The 16,864-nt window shown below is 46.1% G+C and overlaps 1 long non-coding RNA gene across 1 annotated transcript in view; it reads right to left on the bottom strand.

The window, feature by feature from the left end:
* The window catches only part of LOC139759736 (uncharacterized), a 138,505-nt gene that overhangs the window by 49,184 nt on the left and 72,457 nt on the right, over positions 1-16,864 (bottom strand). Inside the window, exon 2 of the long non-coding RNA XR_011715136.1 lies at positions 14,554-14,641. This is a non-coding gene — a long non-coding RNA (uncharacterized lncRNA). The remainder of the gene's footprint in view (positions 1-14,553; positions 14,642-16,864) is intronic.

Consider the following 16,864-nt stretch of genomic DNA (forward strand, 5'->3'; position numbering starts at 1 on the left):
TTTGATGATTAGGGCGGCAGATGTATGGTGTTTGGGTCGGGCTGGTATGCAAAGTGAGAGTCATGGAGATTGGTTTAGTGGGGAGAGAAGAGGTGGTGAAAGCCTTACGTAAGATGATGTTAAAGTAGTTGGACTGAATTGTATTGCTGTTGAATTTATCAAGAAAGGGGGTGACTGTGTTGCTGATTGGTTATTTAGGATTCTCGTTGTATGTATAGATCATAGTGAGGTGCCTGATGACTGGAGGGATTCATGTGTAGTGCCACTGCATAAAGGCAATGAGGATAAAGTTGGGTGTTCAAACTACAGAGGTATAAGTTGGTTGAGTGTACCTTGTACATTGTACAAGTGGTCAGTGATTTATAGAGTGGAGGCATGTACAGAACATTAGACTGGGGAGAAGAGGTGTGGCTTCAGAAGTGGTAGTGGCTGTGTGGATCATATGTTTACTCTGTAGAATGTGTGTGAGAAATACTTAGAGAAACGGATGTGTTTGTATGTGGCATTTATGGATCTGGAGATGGCATAAGATAAGGTTGATAGAGATGCTTTGTGAAAGTCTCAAGAACATATGGTGTGGGAGGAGAACTGCAAGAAGCAATGAGAAGTCTTTATCAGGGACGTAAGGCATATGCACAAGTAGAAGAGAGGAGAGTGAATGGTTCCAAGTGAAGGCTGGTCTGCGGTAGGGGGTGTCTGATGTCACCACTGCTGTTTAATTTGTTTATGGATGGGGTGGTGAGGGAGGTAAATCAGAGAGTCTTGGAGAGATGGGCTAGTATGCAGTCTGTTGGGGATGAGAGGGCCTGGAAAATGAGTCACTGGTTGTCTGCTGATGATATAGCACTGGTGGTAAAGATTCATGTGTCAAACTGAAGAAGTTGGTGACTGAGTATGGATGGATGTGTGAAAGGAGAAAGTTTAGGGTAGCTGTGCATAAAAGAAAGATTATTAGGTTTAGCAGAGTTTAGGGACATGTTATGTTGGGTGGGAGTTTGAATGGAGAAAACCTGGAGAAATTGTAGTGTTTTAGATAGGAGGGAGGGGACATGACAACGAATGAGATAATGGAAGCCGAAGTGAGTCACAGGATGGATGAGGGGGAGTAGGTTCTGCGAACACTGAGGAATGTGTGGAGAGATTGTATGTGGGAGGGAAAAAATGGATATGTGTAAAGGTATTGTATTCCCAGCATCATCATATGGATGCGCGGCATGGCCTAAAATAAGACGGAGTGTAGGAGGGTGGGTGTGTTTGAAATGAAATGCTGGAGGACAATATGTGGTGTGAGGTGGTTTGATCTAGTAAGTAATGAAAGAGTATGAGATGTGTGGTAATAAAAAGAATGTGGTTGAGAGATAAAGAGAGTGTGCTGAAACGGTCTGGACACATGGAGTGATATACGTGCCAGGTCTGAAATGGAGGGAACAAGAACAAGAATGAGAGAAAGATTTTCAACGATCGATGCCTGAACATGCAACAGGGTGAAAGGCAAGCGCCGAATAGATTGAACTGAAACGATGTGGTCTGATACAGGGGTCGACGAGCTCTCTGTGGAATGAACCAGGGCATAAACCATGGAGAGGTCTGTGGGACCTGGTTGTGGTCAGTGAGCTCTGGTTTCGGTGCACTGCATATGATAGCTGGAGGATGGATGGATGTGAGCGGATGCGCTTTCTTCGTCTGTACCTGGCGCTATTTCGCGACAGGCGATCGAGTGTATATATATATATATATATATATATATATATATATATATATATATATATATATAAAATTTCGCTTGCTCAAGCTTTCCACATAAATTACAATCTTTGCCTAGTTTTTCAAAGTATAAAATATGTTCAGGTATTAATAATTTACTGAGGACTGTATAAAGATAACCGTTTGTCATCTGTAGATAAAACAAATACTAATAATACAAAGCTAATAGCTAATACAGAAATATAAATATATATATATATATATATATTTTTTTTTTTCATACTATTTGCCATTTCCCGCGTTAGCGAGGTAGCGTTAAGAACAGAGATCTGGGCCTTAGAGGGAATATCCTCACCTGACCCCCTTCTCTGTTGCTTCTTTTGGAAAATTAAAAAAAAACAAGAAAGGGGAGGATTTCCAGCCACCCGCTCCCTCCCCTTTTAGTCGCCTTCTACGACACGCAGGGAATACGTGGGAAGTATTCTTTCTCCCCTATCCCCAGGGATATATATATATATATATATATATATATATATATATATATATATATATATATATATCCCTGGGGATAGGGGAGAAAGAATACTTCCCACGTATTCCCTGCGTGTCGTAGAAGGCGACTAAAAGGGAAGGGAGCGGGGGGCTGGAAATCCTCCCCTCCCTTTTTTTTTTTTTTTTTTTTTTTCCAAAAGAAGGAACAGAGAAGGGGGCCAGGTGAGGATATTCCCTCAAAGGCCCAGTCCTCTGTTCTTAACGCTACCTCGCTATCGCGGGAAATGGCGAATAGTATGAAAAAAAAAAAAAAAAATATATATATATATATATATATATATATATATATATATATATATATATATATATATATATATATATATATATACACCAACTACATTACTCTGCGATGAAAACCGAATTTCCATTATAGAATTTTCAGGCATTATATAAGATGAGGGCGTGGCTAGTTCCACGGGGTTACCTTGGATGCGAGGCTTCGGCTAATGCCAGGGTCAGCTTACAACTTCAACAGGCGTGGACGTTGCTAATATTCCTGCGAGTACGGTGCGCGGGAGGAATGTTTACATCATTTCCACGGTTATCGTAGTCTGTCTTACTTCCTCGCTAACCCTGGTATGAGCCTAACTTTAATGAGATTGGTAAGCAAAGAATGAGCATAATTACTTCCTCAGTCACCAGGGAATAATTACCTCATTTACCACGGTAACCATGGAATCGGCCTAAAACATTATTCTCTCGTTAACCGCGAAGACAGCGTAGCCTAGCCACCATTTCCAGGGTTATCCCACCCTGGAATTATCAAGGTTTCCGAGTTAACTGTGGCATCAATCACCCCGAGAAGACTAATGATCTAATGAGTAAGACTGGAATGGAGACACACACACAACACTGGCAACAAAGCTAACAATGTTTTTAACATCCAAATTATAAAGTAGTAAAATCCCCAGTTAACATGAGAATCCTGCTAAATAATGGATTAACATTTACACGATAGCAGTTTTCAACTGGTGTGCCCTGGCTACGGCATAAGTACAAGGTCAATAGTTACACACACACACACACACACATTCGTTCAGTCTGCTTCTATTCTACAACCATTTAAGTCCGACTTGAACTAACTTAAAGGAAAGTAATTAGCAGTAGGTTCTGACGAGGCAAATACTTGCGTACACTGACATCAGCACCAGTTCTATGGAGGTCATTACCAAGAGAACGTGACTCGCTCAGGTGAACTTATACATGTTAATAACATGAAAATTGTCAAACCCTCTTGCGACAACTATTCTTTCCTTGTGTGTGTATATGTGTGTGTGTGTGTGTGTGTGTGTGTGTGTGTGTGTGTGTGGGAGCGGGCACCAATAGGTTTTTGCAAACATCAATAATCCTTTAAACTTTCAGTCTGAAAATCTATTTTTCTAAAGGGGTGTCTTTATCATCATTACCATTATGAAAGTCGCATCAAAGTTTATTTCTTTAAATCAGTTGAATAAAATATGAGATTTAAATTATGGGTACTTTTCTTTCACCTACGTTACATTAGGCTTGGTTTAGTCTGGAAGTAAGTTAGAATAGCATTAACTGTCTCGTTTCCAAGCTGTAATGTAATCTACCATGAATAAGGTAAAAGAAAAAAAAAAAAGTAATAGGCCTGTCTCAAGTTACTGGAAGAGCAACAAGTCGTTACCATGACGTTCAATTTATATTAACATACAGAAGTCTGCTCCTAAAATACATATTCACTAGAAGCAAAAACCAGATAGTCAGACTATCGTCTTTCTTAATAAAAAAGAAAAAAAATCAACCAATCTAAACCAATCTAACCTTCATCCAATCCTTTTTTTTCCCACAAATATATAATTGCCTCGAAACTATGTGGTAATCTCAAAGAAAGCACAGACAAAGGCAACTCTTTTTCTTCTATCATTTATATCTTATATATATCCACAAAGTGTCACACGGTAAGTTTATATAGTAAGTACCAATCGCTCACTCGTCACACCAATCTCCTACCATGACCCAAACGAACAAAGCATTCAAATAATACTCAATATATATATATATATATATATATATATATATATATATATATATATATATATATATTGTATCATTTCCCCATCAACCACTTACATTCAACTCCTCTATGCCTGGTTACTTAAATCACATTATTCCATCCTTTTGCCGCCTACGAAGGCTTTGAAGAGTCGCTCAAATTCACTTTTCTTCAGTCTGTTACTTGTATGTCATGTTCTGCGTAACATAACTAACACTGTGGCGATCAGCTATCGGTAACAAACACTTGCAAGGTGACTCGTTGCAGAGGGCGACTGAGTCATGCTCAAGCGATAAGCATACGGGATGATGCATGTGTGCCCGTCATGCAGACAGCCGCACACAACCTGTCCCTACCACTGCCACCGTCATACTGAAGCCTTGCTTCTTCCTCTCGGTTACCGGGAGTAGGGGGTGAGGGCCCGCCATATATTCCCCCGTATCCGCGTGATAAGACTGCATGACCAACCTCACGCAACCTTCATTTTCCACGTCACGCACTATATCCAAGCGACTCGCAACCTCCTCTGTCCTAGGGTTACTACTACACAACACCTGGGCTGAGGGCCAGCAGATGCCTTCCTGTCGCTGCTTACCTGGTAATGGTGGCCTCTCGGGCCAAGAATGAATTCCAGCATGTCCCGCGGGACCCACGAGGTTAAGAAGAACTTATCAAGAGTGAAAGCCCACGAAGAACACACACATACACACACATACACTACCTGGGATACCATTAACCCATCACTATCTTAACAGTACAAAAACACCACTACCTTACCACTGTATCATCCTCACCTCACCACTGTACTAACCTTACTTCACCACTGTACCAACCTTACCTTCCCACTGTACCAGCCTCGCTTCCCCTCTGTACCAACCTTACCCCACCACTGTACCAACCTTACCTCACCACAGTACCACCCTCACCTCACCACTGTACCACCCTCACCTCACCACTGTACCAACCTTACCTCCCCACTGTACCAACCTTACCTCCCCACTGTACCAACCTTACCTCACCAGTGGGTCAGCCTTGCCACACTACTCATCATATGCTAACATCACCACCACTGTGACACCAACAAGCCAGTATCATGGTAAGCTGACGAAAATAATTGCCTCCGGCCGCCTGACAACTGAACTGACCGTGTGTACCTTACCACTTGTCACCACCACAACACACACACACACACACACACACACCGCTTCAAGTCACAGCTTTCGGGAAAGAACTTGAGGAGATCCACTTCTGATTAACTGTACTTCATCCTATGAATTATATATCAAACTGTGCGTCATATATCTTTATAAGATGCTACTTTTCGAGTCCGTCAAAGACGCCCTCCCTATACTATCTTTAAATTCCCAGGGAGATACTGGTGTACGGCTCCACCATGCACCACGCGTCATCCTCTGAAGAAAACAAACAGTGAGTGCAGAGGAGGAGGCCCACAAATGATGCGACCATCAGCCCAGTATAAGCGGCCACTAACGCTTGATTCGCCTCCTTCCTCCCTCCAGCTGCGGCTCAACTACAGCCAAGGGAGAACAAGGTCACAGGGCGCTAAAGGTCTCTAGGGAAGGCTAAACTCATGGGGACGAAATAATCAGAGGGGGAGGCCGGGGGGGAGAGACTGATCACTGAGAGGACAATGTCAGGAGGAAGACTGATCACTGAGAGGACAAGGTCAGGAGGGAGACTGATCACTGGGAGAACAAGGTCAGGAGGAAGAAGGATCACTGGGAGGACAAGGTCAGGAGGAAGACTGGCCACTGGGAGGACAAGGTCAGGAGGAAGACTGATCACCGGGAGGGCAAGGTCAGGAGGAAGACTGTCCACTGGGAGGACAAGGTCAGGAAGAGGAGCAAGTCACAGGCAGAGGGAGCAACACTGCGAGGCATTCCAGCATCACCGCCACTGGTGTCTCCCAACACCGGAGTGTTGACCCAACAGTTTTAGACCTAGTAACATTTCCCACACCGGACTGACAATCAAGGGCGTCTATAAAGCTAAGGCAGCTGTGCCAGAGACTCCCAAGTGTTGCCTGAGGTCCTTCCTACCAGGGTATTAGAAGTACAGGCTGATGAAAGCAAGACAGGCAGAGACGAGAAGAAGTAACGAGAGTAAGAGAGAAATGGACAACTAGCAGTGACCAATGGAAGGTTACAGTAGACGCGGTCTCGTCATGTGGAGAAGACCAAGAGAACGTGACACAGCAGAAGACCTGTCGCCAATACCTAGGCTTGATCGCTGCGTACCAGAATGACACACACACACACACACACACACACACACACACACACACACACCCCTGTAACGCCCTAATGATCATCGCCTATACTGACGTCACGCGCCCCGCCCGACCCTGACACACTCAGACACTGTGCTCCTCCTCCTCCTCCCTCCCCTCCAAGCGGCCCTCATGAGGTGTCGCGGCAGATGGCCGGCTCTGGCTCTCCCTCCCCCCTTGGCCACCATCGTCGGCACCCACAGATAAAGGCGCTACGTAACCCCGTCGTGCTCAAGGGCCGTCGTGTCGTGCTCAAGGGCCGTCACGTCGTGCTCAAGGGCCGTCGTGTCGTGCTCAAGGGCCGTCACGTCGTGCTCAAGGGCCGTCACGTCGTGCTCATGAGTCATAAAGCCGTGCTTAATGGTCGACGTAACGTCGTACTTAATGGGGTGCCTCAATGACTCTCTCTCTCTCTATCTATCTATCTATCTATCTATCTCCTGGATATGTTTGGAGACGACGCAAAAGTCATGGGGGAAGCGGGAGGAGGTGAAAGGTGAGGAGGATTGCACCAGCTCACGTAGGGTAGACCTAAACAGACTCCACAGTTGGTCCGATACATTGGTGATGAAATTCACCCCGAGCAAATGTGGAGGAAATGAAGACAAGGACAAGGTGAAATAAAGCCTCAGTTTGAGAAGTAAACCATCTCGCGGGAAATAAGGTCCAGGATTGTGTGTTGTGAGGACTAAATGAACCTGACATCGTCCTTAGCTTGTCGCCAGAGTCCCATATTTAGAGAATAATTTAGGAGACAACCTGTCTGCTGGCACATATCATAATAGCTTCTAAGTGTATGGATAAAAAAATATATGTGTTCAGCACGTCAGTAACATTCAACATACGACCCAAACTCGAAAATGCTTTTCAGGTCCGGTCATCGCCTCCTGAGGAAGAACAAAGAGCTAATAGAGAAGGTCCAAACGTTAAAAGAAAATGACATCCTCAAAAAGCTGGTGTGACAAGTGCCTCATGAAATTAAACTGGAATAAATGACGGTAATGAAAATGGGAGTCAATGAAAGAAAACCTTGACACGAATAATATTCTGCGGGAAACAAGCTGCAGGAATCGGTGTGTGGGAAGGAACTTTTCGAGTCGCCAATTTTCCAAACCAGACACCAGAGTCCCACCCGAGAAGAAAAGAGGAGGAAAACTGTCTTCTAACAAAGACTAGAATTACTTTTACATTTTCTTTTCGGTAAACTGTTCACATCCTGAAACAGGCGGATGCTAGAAATGCCTCTCCAAGTCTGGCCACCGCATCGCACTTGAGCAAAAAGAACTGATACTGAAGGTCCAGGGGGCCAGGAGCCCACCTGCCAGACCAAGGGCCCACTAGCCAGGCCAAGGGCCCAATAGCCAGGCCAGGGACCCTCCAGCCAGGCCAGGGAGCCACCTGCCAGACTAAGGACCTACTAGTCAAGCCAGGGACCCATAAGCCAATCCAGGGTCCCACCAGCCAGGCCAGGGACCCTCCAGTCAGGCCAAGGACCCACTAGCCAGGCCAGGGACCCATCAGCCGGGCCAGGAGTCCTCCTGCCTAGTCAGAGGCCTATCCATCAGGCCAGGGACCCACCTGCCGAGCCAGAGGCCTATCCATCAGGCCAGGGACCCACCTGCCAAGCCAGAGGCCTATCCATCAGGCCAGGGACCCACCTGCCAAGCCAGAGGCCTACCAGCCAGGATAAGGACCCACCAGCCTGGCCTGGGAGTCAGCTACCCCGTCCTATAATAACGGTGAAGAACCGATGGCCTGACCAGCAACCACCAGGAGGATGACGTATGACAACCGTGGCACAGCTGCACGTCACAGGAGGGCGTCATGAGAGCATAAGGAGGTCAGGAAGAGGTCATGGGGGTCAAACAAAGGGATTGACATGTAGTATCCATCCAGGATTCCATAAGGACGAGACGATTTCACTTTTCCCACAGACTTTCGACCCTTATCGTGTCCCTATCTGTAGGGATTAGGTATGTAAACCAATATTGCTGTCCTCCGGCAGATAAGCTCGTCATTCACAGACAGGTGTTCTGTTATCTGGCTTTCCCATACATGTGCTACCAACCTGACAGCCCACACCGACCTGGCCCCTGTCATGAACAATCACCAGTGGTCCTTCTCTGGGGCCCCTGTCATGTACAGCTACCAGTCATCACTCTCTGGGGCCCCACCTGACCCCTGTATAGTCACTAGTGTTCCTTTTCTGAGGCCTCACCTGTCCCCTGTCAGGTATAACCACCAGTCATTCCTACCTGGGGCCCCATCTGGCCACTGTCACGTACAGTTACCAGTGGCACCTCCCTGGAGCCTATCTTTACCTCCCATCTGTTCATTACACCGGCATGAGGGCGTGTCCTCCACCTCCTCCAAACAAAATCTACAACAGTACCTGATACAACCAATCCTACAAACTATAACTTCAATATAACCGACCAATCCTCCAACTTAGAATCAACCACATATTCTAAACAACCAAATCCTCCATGACAACTCTACCCAGGCTCTCTCCACAGCTAACATTTCAAGATAACTCAAGTAAATGTTATCTATATAACCAACCCTCCTATATTATTCTATATCCGCATATTCCCTACAGCTAACACTCTCGACAATATTCGCTAACATCTCAGGTATTGCATGACCTTATGTGATTGTATACCACATGAAGCACTTTTCCTTTCTCTCTAAGATGCCATTTACGCACCTAACGGATACCTTATGAAAGATACTTGTACAATCATTCATAACTTGAGGCGCACATAATGTCAGTCGTGAATTTGAAGCGAAGTGTTTACTTAGTCTATTGTTAAATGTATCTAAGACGTCGCTCTCCACTACTCTAACTGGTACATCATTCCATGAGTTATCATTCCTGGTGACGAGTAAGTGCCTCACTCAGGGCAGCTTTGAACATACTTATCGGTGGGGAAAGTCCCCTCTTAGTCCTTTTACTCCCTCCTCTCTCTCTCTCCTCCAGGACTCCAGAGCTATAAAATCATTTTTGCCCCATGAAGCTAGGACCTCTGAGGCCCATCTTGGTATAAAAACGTGAATCATAATATTCCTCGCGAGCTTTTCATCAGCATGATAAGTTATTGCCTCTACGCACACGAATAGGCCTTTCTGAAAAGTTGTCACTGTAGTGAAAATTCCTTAAAAGATGCCGCGGCTTCACCTCGAGAGTAAGACGCTTCTTTACAAGTCTGTAGCCATTATTACGAGAGAGATCAGATGGTTTTGAATAACTGTATTACATCCCCTTTTAACCTTCACTTTCCTATGCTAAACACGTTTGAATCGTCTCGTCGACCTTCATGCAATTTGTTCCTCAGTCCGGCAATCATCTTGGTGCCTCAGACCTAACGCTCTCTCCATTCACAGAGAATGACCAAAACTAAATTCATATCTAAATGTGGTGACGCACCCATGCTTTGTAAATCTTACGAGTGAGGTTATATCCTAACACAAATTCGCAGACCTATTATAAGAATAATATTCACCTTCTACCAATTCTATACCCTACTCCCTTGGCTCTACGTAATCAGGGATCACATTTACGTCATTTTCCTGATTTACATTCTGTAGCTCAATAGAATTCATACCATTACTTGCCTTTTTATTTTTTTTCTCTCTATATATGTGTAAAATCTTGCACTTACTGAAAAGTATTTGCCACTTGGTAGTCTAGTCAGTACACCGATCTGTCTCTGTCACGTTGAAGACGACCAATTTATGTTGTATGATAATTTTCCACCTAACTATCATCAGCAAACTTTAATATCTCACAACGCAGCCCAGCACCAGCGTCGTGAATATCAGTGAGAAACAGAACCGGACCCAAGACGGATCCCTGCGGCACTTGTTAATTCTAACCAGTCTTGAGGCTTGATCGTTAATGAACAGCTTGTTTACGGTCAATCGACTGATTTTCAAATCACCGCCGTACAACCTAATGTACACCATGTAAATTTGACTTTCGTTCGTAATCTTTAATGTGGGGGAAATTATCGAATGCTTACTGAATGACATCAGTCGCTTTTCTCTCATCACCTGTTTTGACAGAAAGCGATCAGATGGATTTGTCAAACATGAACGATTTCGTCGTAAACCATTCTGAGAATCATTATCAAGTGGCGATCATCTTTTAGACTAACGATCTTGCCTCCAACGATGGTTTCCATAATCTTACAAAATGAGAGCAGTGAATGGACGGCACAGGATGAACGAGCAAACGGTAAATGCGGAAAGCATAAAGCAGTATTAAAAACGTTGTATGGTAGTGAAGATTCTAGACATGGGGCCCCAAGCGAGAGCGAAACTCTCTTCCCATGCAGTACAAATAGGTGATTATTAAGAGGGAATCACACACACACACACACACACACACACACACACACACAATGTGTCCAACCTCCACACCATCCCCCGGCCACATCCTAGCTCACTGGATACTGAGACGCAACGAACTTTGCTGTACTGACTTCTAGTGGCCGTAGAACAGGTACAGTACACAACAAGTGTTTTGGTTATAGACAGCAGCAAACAACAGAAGCGCAGCAGAAGGCCAGCCAAGCTGCAGGAACAGGAGAATACCAGCCAGGCAGCAGCAGCAGCAGCAGGAACAGCAAAGGCCAGCTAGGCTTTCTTCATAATCCGCAGAAGAGGTTCTAAGCCACGCGTGATCGAAGCTTATATTGTTACCTCTCTCTCTCTCTCTCTCTCTCTCTCTCTCTCTCTCTCTCTCTCTCTCTCTCTCTCAGGTAGTAAGCAGCCACTTTCTCCTCCTCTTATGACTTGGAATCATCCGCTAACATATTCGGGGAGGAGTCCAGTTTTTTCTGGCATTTCCTTTTTTTAACGTTGGAGGCTCCAATCACAGAAGAAAGTCCACATCAAAGCTGGGCCTTAATTGTAATATTGAGAGGCTAATGAAGGAGGGGGGAAGGGGGGTGAAGAAACAAAGGAAAGTGCTTACGAATTTTGGAAGTGAAAAACCTGTCTTTTAAACTGTGTCAGGTCACAGTTACTGGGAATGATATAAGAGGGTAGTGAGTCCAAAGCTTTAAGGTGTAGGTGAAAAAACAGTTATCAAAGCGGCCTACCCTTGAGTTACCAATGGCCACAGAATCATCATGTGACGCAGCAGCTGCCAAATACTGTCTGGACTAGCTGGTAGTGGGGGCACACAAGCAGCCAGCTCTCAGATACAACGCCCACTATCCGAATTATTTCAAACCATCCGTGAAATACACAATTATGTAAATATGGTCGTCATTTGGAATTCATGGCGTTAAGTGAAGTGGTGAGCGTTCCTGACGGTGACGCAATTACGGACCGTCCCGGGGTCAAGCTCGCATAGGTTCGAATCCTGGTCTCGGCAGTCGGTCCACAGTCCGCCTAGCTGTTCATCCTCCCCTAGGAATTGGTCGATCAAATGGGGACCTGACATGGGCTATCCATCTATCTATCCATCTATCCATTAAGTTAAAAAAAATTACTCTTAGGATGTTAGCAAAGATCTTGAAGTTGGGAATATTGTTTGGCTTCGTGAGAGAGTGTGAGGATGCCACTGGGGAAAAGAGAGTGTGAGGATGCCACTGGGGAAAAGAGAGTGTGAGGACGCCACTGGGGAAAAGAGAGTGTGAGGATGCCACTGGGGAAATATGACACTTGGCAGCTCACGCTCATGCTTATAAAACGCCAACTTGAGAATAAATTGAAGTAAATGGAGGACATTACTTAAGATGAAGGAAAGTGTCAGAAAACTGAAGATGAAGAGCTGGAATACCTCCCAGTGATGGAGCACCACCGTACCGTGTATGAAGCCACACACACACACGCATATCCTGCGTCCTGAGCTTTAACGTTATTCATTAGTCTTTATGTGGTACTTTAACGACGGCTTTACGAGAGCGCTGTCCATCAAGGGGTTGTTCTGGAGTCCCAGCTATTACATAATGACTAAGAAATTCAATCAGATTCGCAAAAACAAATGCGTTTCTCCACACACTACGTTGATGGTCGGTTTATCAGTCTAACATCTAGAGTTTTAAACGATTTTGTCTCGATCATCGTCTCTTAACACTTTTCCTCGAAGTAACGTGAGGTTGATGGAACGGTATATATGAAGGTACTGAGAGGCTCTCTCGTAGGACTGTGGTGCTGGCAACCATGACACGCATGTATGCTGTCAAGGTTTACTCCCACAATTCATACATGAAGCGTGGGTTTCAGCTGGACATATCATGACACTTTGTTTCATGGAATAGCAGGTGCACGTTCCAGCGGGTCCTTTTGTCCTTTATCACGCAAATGAACTGTTTATAAATCAAGCAGGGTGTTCACCATCTAAGGAGTGAACCCTATACCGCACACACTCCGTCAAGCATTAACTTTAAAGCCACGCTTGGAGCGCCAGCTGGCCCACGTCCGCTCCAAGCTTCGAGTAAGGTCAATATAGGCAGGTCATGATGGTAAGTTATAGAAGGAATCTCAGGTGGTGCTATGATGGATACACGAACATTAACGAACCAGCAACAGTCCATTTTCAAACTTTCTTTTTTTTTTCTCCCTGAAAGTTGGTGTAACATGAGCTAACTTCCAGGTACTTGGCAGTCTCCCCGCGTGGGGGAAGATCTGCTCAATATTTCGCAGCCAGAACCAGAAAAGCTATTCATGGCAAAGGTAAAAAGAAATAGTTATTGTTTTCCTCATTCAGTTGCTGTGAGTGTGTGGTGAAGGTGAGGTGTGGTGGTGAGGGAGGAAGGGAAGGTGTGGTGGTGGTGAGCTATGGTGATGACGGTGAGCAAGGAAGAGTGTGTGTCTTGAAGTGCGTTGGTGGCGGTGAACAGGGATGGGTGTGGTGGTGGTAGTGGTGACGAGATGTGGTGGTGATGATGGCAGTGGAAGTCAGGTGTGGAGTAAGGGGAAGTCCCCACACAATGCCTAGGCAAACACCAGCTCTTCCTAGAGACCCTCCATGAAAGACCAACTCTTCCCAAAGACCATCCTTACGAGACCAGCTCATCTTCTCGACCAAGGGATCCCAACCCTGGGGTTGTGAAGCCATCGACGCTTCTCCCCGCCCCGTCACAACACAGGAACCAGCCAACGTGTCATAGCCGGCCATCAACTCCCGAACGTCAAGAACTACATTCTGAAAGTGTCATTAGAACTAAGCTGTTCTGAGCTATTCCCTCGGTCACCCAAGTTTTCTGGGGTTAAGTAGATAATTATAGTTAACCAGTCGTGTTCTTCTGGGGGGTTGTAATAACCCTGGGAAGACTGCGGTGGGTCATGGAAGAGAAATAGGTTGAGACTCACTGCCTGCCCTGCAGCGTCAAAGCCAAACGATGTTGACACCTGACGAAGTGACACCTTGCTGATAACTTACCTGAGGACGGCACCGCGGGCCGGGCCACCTGGGTAAGGTCGGTAGATACAGGCTTAGCGTTCACCTGTGATCCCGGGGGTGAGACTGTGGGGACCTGTGGGACCTGAGGCAGGGAGGAGGGAACACTATGGAGACCTGAGACCTGGAGGAGGGAGGGGGGAAGACGAGGGGCCTGAAGAGGGAAAGGGAACACTGTGGGACCTGGGACCAGGAGGTGGGAGGAAGACCGTGGTAGTGACCTGAGACCTGAGGCAGGGAGGGGGAGTACTATGGAGACCTGAGACCTAGAGGAGGGAGGAAGATGGCGGTGAGAACCTGAGACCTGAGGGAGGGGCAAGGACCTGTTCCTTGAGATATAGAGTAGTTACGCGAGACCTGAAGGGAAAGGTGGTGCCAACCGTGACCTGGAGGGAAGGATGGTGCTACCCGTGACCTGGAGGGAATGGCGGCGTTACCCGTGACCTGGAGGGAAGGGAGGTACCTCCTGTGACCTGGAGGGAAGAGTGGTACGAAGCGTGACCTTGAGGGAAAGGCGGGGTTACCCTTGACCCGGATATGAAGCTACCTACGACCAGACGGACCCAATGTACTTACCTGTGACTTGGGGGGAAGAAGAGGTGCAGAGCCACAGGTTCTGGGAGATTCCTCAGCAGCGGTCACTACACATACACCCACATACTGGCTGAGAAGAGAAAACGTCAACATTAATGTACGGACACAGTAAACATTCAACAAACATCCCAAACTCTTCTACATAAAACCTCGCTCTACAATAATCCTGGAATTAACAATAACAGACCCTTAACAAAAATCACACACACACACACACACACACACACACACACACACACTGGAACGACTGGGAAGCTGAATGAGGCTGGGTAATACCAGTAGGAGGACGTGCATGTAGCACTGCGCACTCCTTTGTTGTACCGCGATGCTATTGCGTGTCGCTATGGTAGTTTGTTTTGGCCCGTGTTGTGGTTGTTGATATGAGGTCGTTGTTCCTTGATGCTTGATGCCTGGGCGACGTGTAGGCGTCTCGTGCCTTGTTCACGGCGTAGTATCCTTGTAGAGTGAACAGTCGTGTCTCGTGTGAGGGCAGTGTTGTGCTTCACATGTAGAGTGAACAGTCAGTGTCTCGTGTGAGGGCAGCGTTGTGTGCTTCACGTGTAGAGTGAACAGTCGTGTCTCGTGTGAGGGCAGTGTTGTGCTTCACATGTAGTTGGATGGAACCTTCTCGTAAGTGTAGGTTGGGTGAGTCTTGTGGATAGTGTACAGGTTGTGCTGCCCACGTCAGTAGGTCAAGTTAGTGAGGCGCTCATACTCTCCTCGTTGACATTTGAATTCATGATACACTACGTTGGATTCTTGTAATGTGTCTGTATTTTTTGTGCAGCTGATTGCTTCAGATGAGGAAGTCGCTTTTTTGTAGTGTTTATTATTCTATAGTAGATGACTAACTCTATTTTGGTGTGTTGTTTGGTTGATGTTTCTATGGACGATGTCTCGTAGTACACGTTCGTCTGTCTTGTATGCTGTTAAATCTACTTGCAGTAATATTCTTTTTTTGTTTAATGTGCCGCTTGTAGTTCCTGCCGCTTTGAGCTTGTTTTCTATGTAGTATATTAGCTCTTTGTCCAAGTGCTTGTAAGCGTTGTTGATAAGAGCCCGTTTCTACGGCGGTGTGATGCAGTCTCGTGTGCTCGGTGTAACGTAAGTGTTAATGACCCAAGGTTTTTTTTCCCCCCCACGCTGGGGACATTCACCAGCTGCATGTAAACATAGGCTGAGTTTTGTAGGTTTCTGGTGAATGGAGGTTACGTAACCATGAGTGTTGCCATTCCCCACTGACATCTCAGAATGGCAACTTGTTGTTGACGCTCAGTTCATGGATAAATTTCAGAACCAAGTTCTCTTCCATTGCTGTCTTACGGTGGTTGGTGTGGGTGTGTTTCATTTCTGACGTCTATGTAAATGTCATCAACGTATCAGCAGAATGTAGATGGGCGCAGGGAGTCCTGTAGAACCATGTTTTCAAAGGTCACACACACACACACACGCAGAATGCAGCAAAGATGCTCCCTAGCGGCGGGTCCATGGACACTCCAGGTGTCGTCTGTGTGTTGGGATGGGGCCAATGTGGTGCAGGCTTTCACATGCTGCTGTAGGGTGTTGCGTGGGAGGTTTGGTAGAGTGTAGTTCAGGGTAGTTGTATAAATAAGGTTTCGCTCATGATCTCGATGGTGGCGTGTATGGGAACGTTGGAGATGCGCCCAACTGGAGTAGTGGAGTGGAGAGTCTGGAGGAATTCATCAGATGAGTTGATTACATACTATATAGGCTGGAAGGTACTTCATGATGATGATGTTAAGTTCTTCGTCCGTGTTGTATGTTGGAGTAGCAACCTGAGGAACAACGGGGCGTTGATGTTTGTTTGGCTTATGGGTCTTCGTGTCGCCATATATGCATTCAGGTATGTGTGTGTGTGTGTGTGTGTGTGTGTGTGTGTGTGTGTGTGTGTGATGTGTGTGTGTGTTTGTGTGTGGTGTCCTGTGACGGACGCGAGGCGGTGTTCGCTCCTGACTGCGTTTGCGGTGCTGATGAGTTTGTCCAGCTGCGTCTCCAGTTGTTCTTCGGCGGAGTGTCGTGTGAGTTCTTGAATTCTGTATTGTGAACAGTGTTGTCAGGATGGTGTTTGTAGTCTTCTTTGATGAGGATGACGAAGATGTTTAACCAATCTGCCATCCGTATGTACCATGTTTTCTTTCTTATTCCTTTTAAGTTCTTTAGCTGCAGCGCCAAGTTGTGGGGTCAAGATGAGGAGGCTCTTCTCGTGACTGCGTTGCTTTGTTCCTTCAACATACCGTTGGTCTGTCAGTTCGTGTCCTGCAGTGATGATGTT

This window comes from Panulirus ornatus, chromosome 3, assembly GCF_036320965.1.
Source record: "Panulirus ornatus isolate Po-2019 chromosome 3, ASM3632096v1, whole genome shotgun sequence".
In the NCBI taxonomy this organism is placed as follows: Eukaryota; Metazoa; Arthropoda; class Malacostraca; order Decapoda; family Palinuridae; genus Panulirus; species Panulirus ornatus.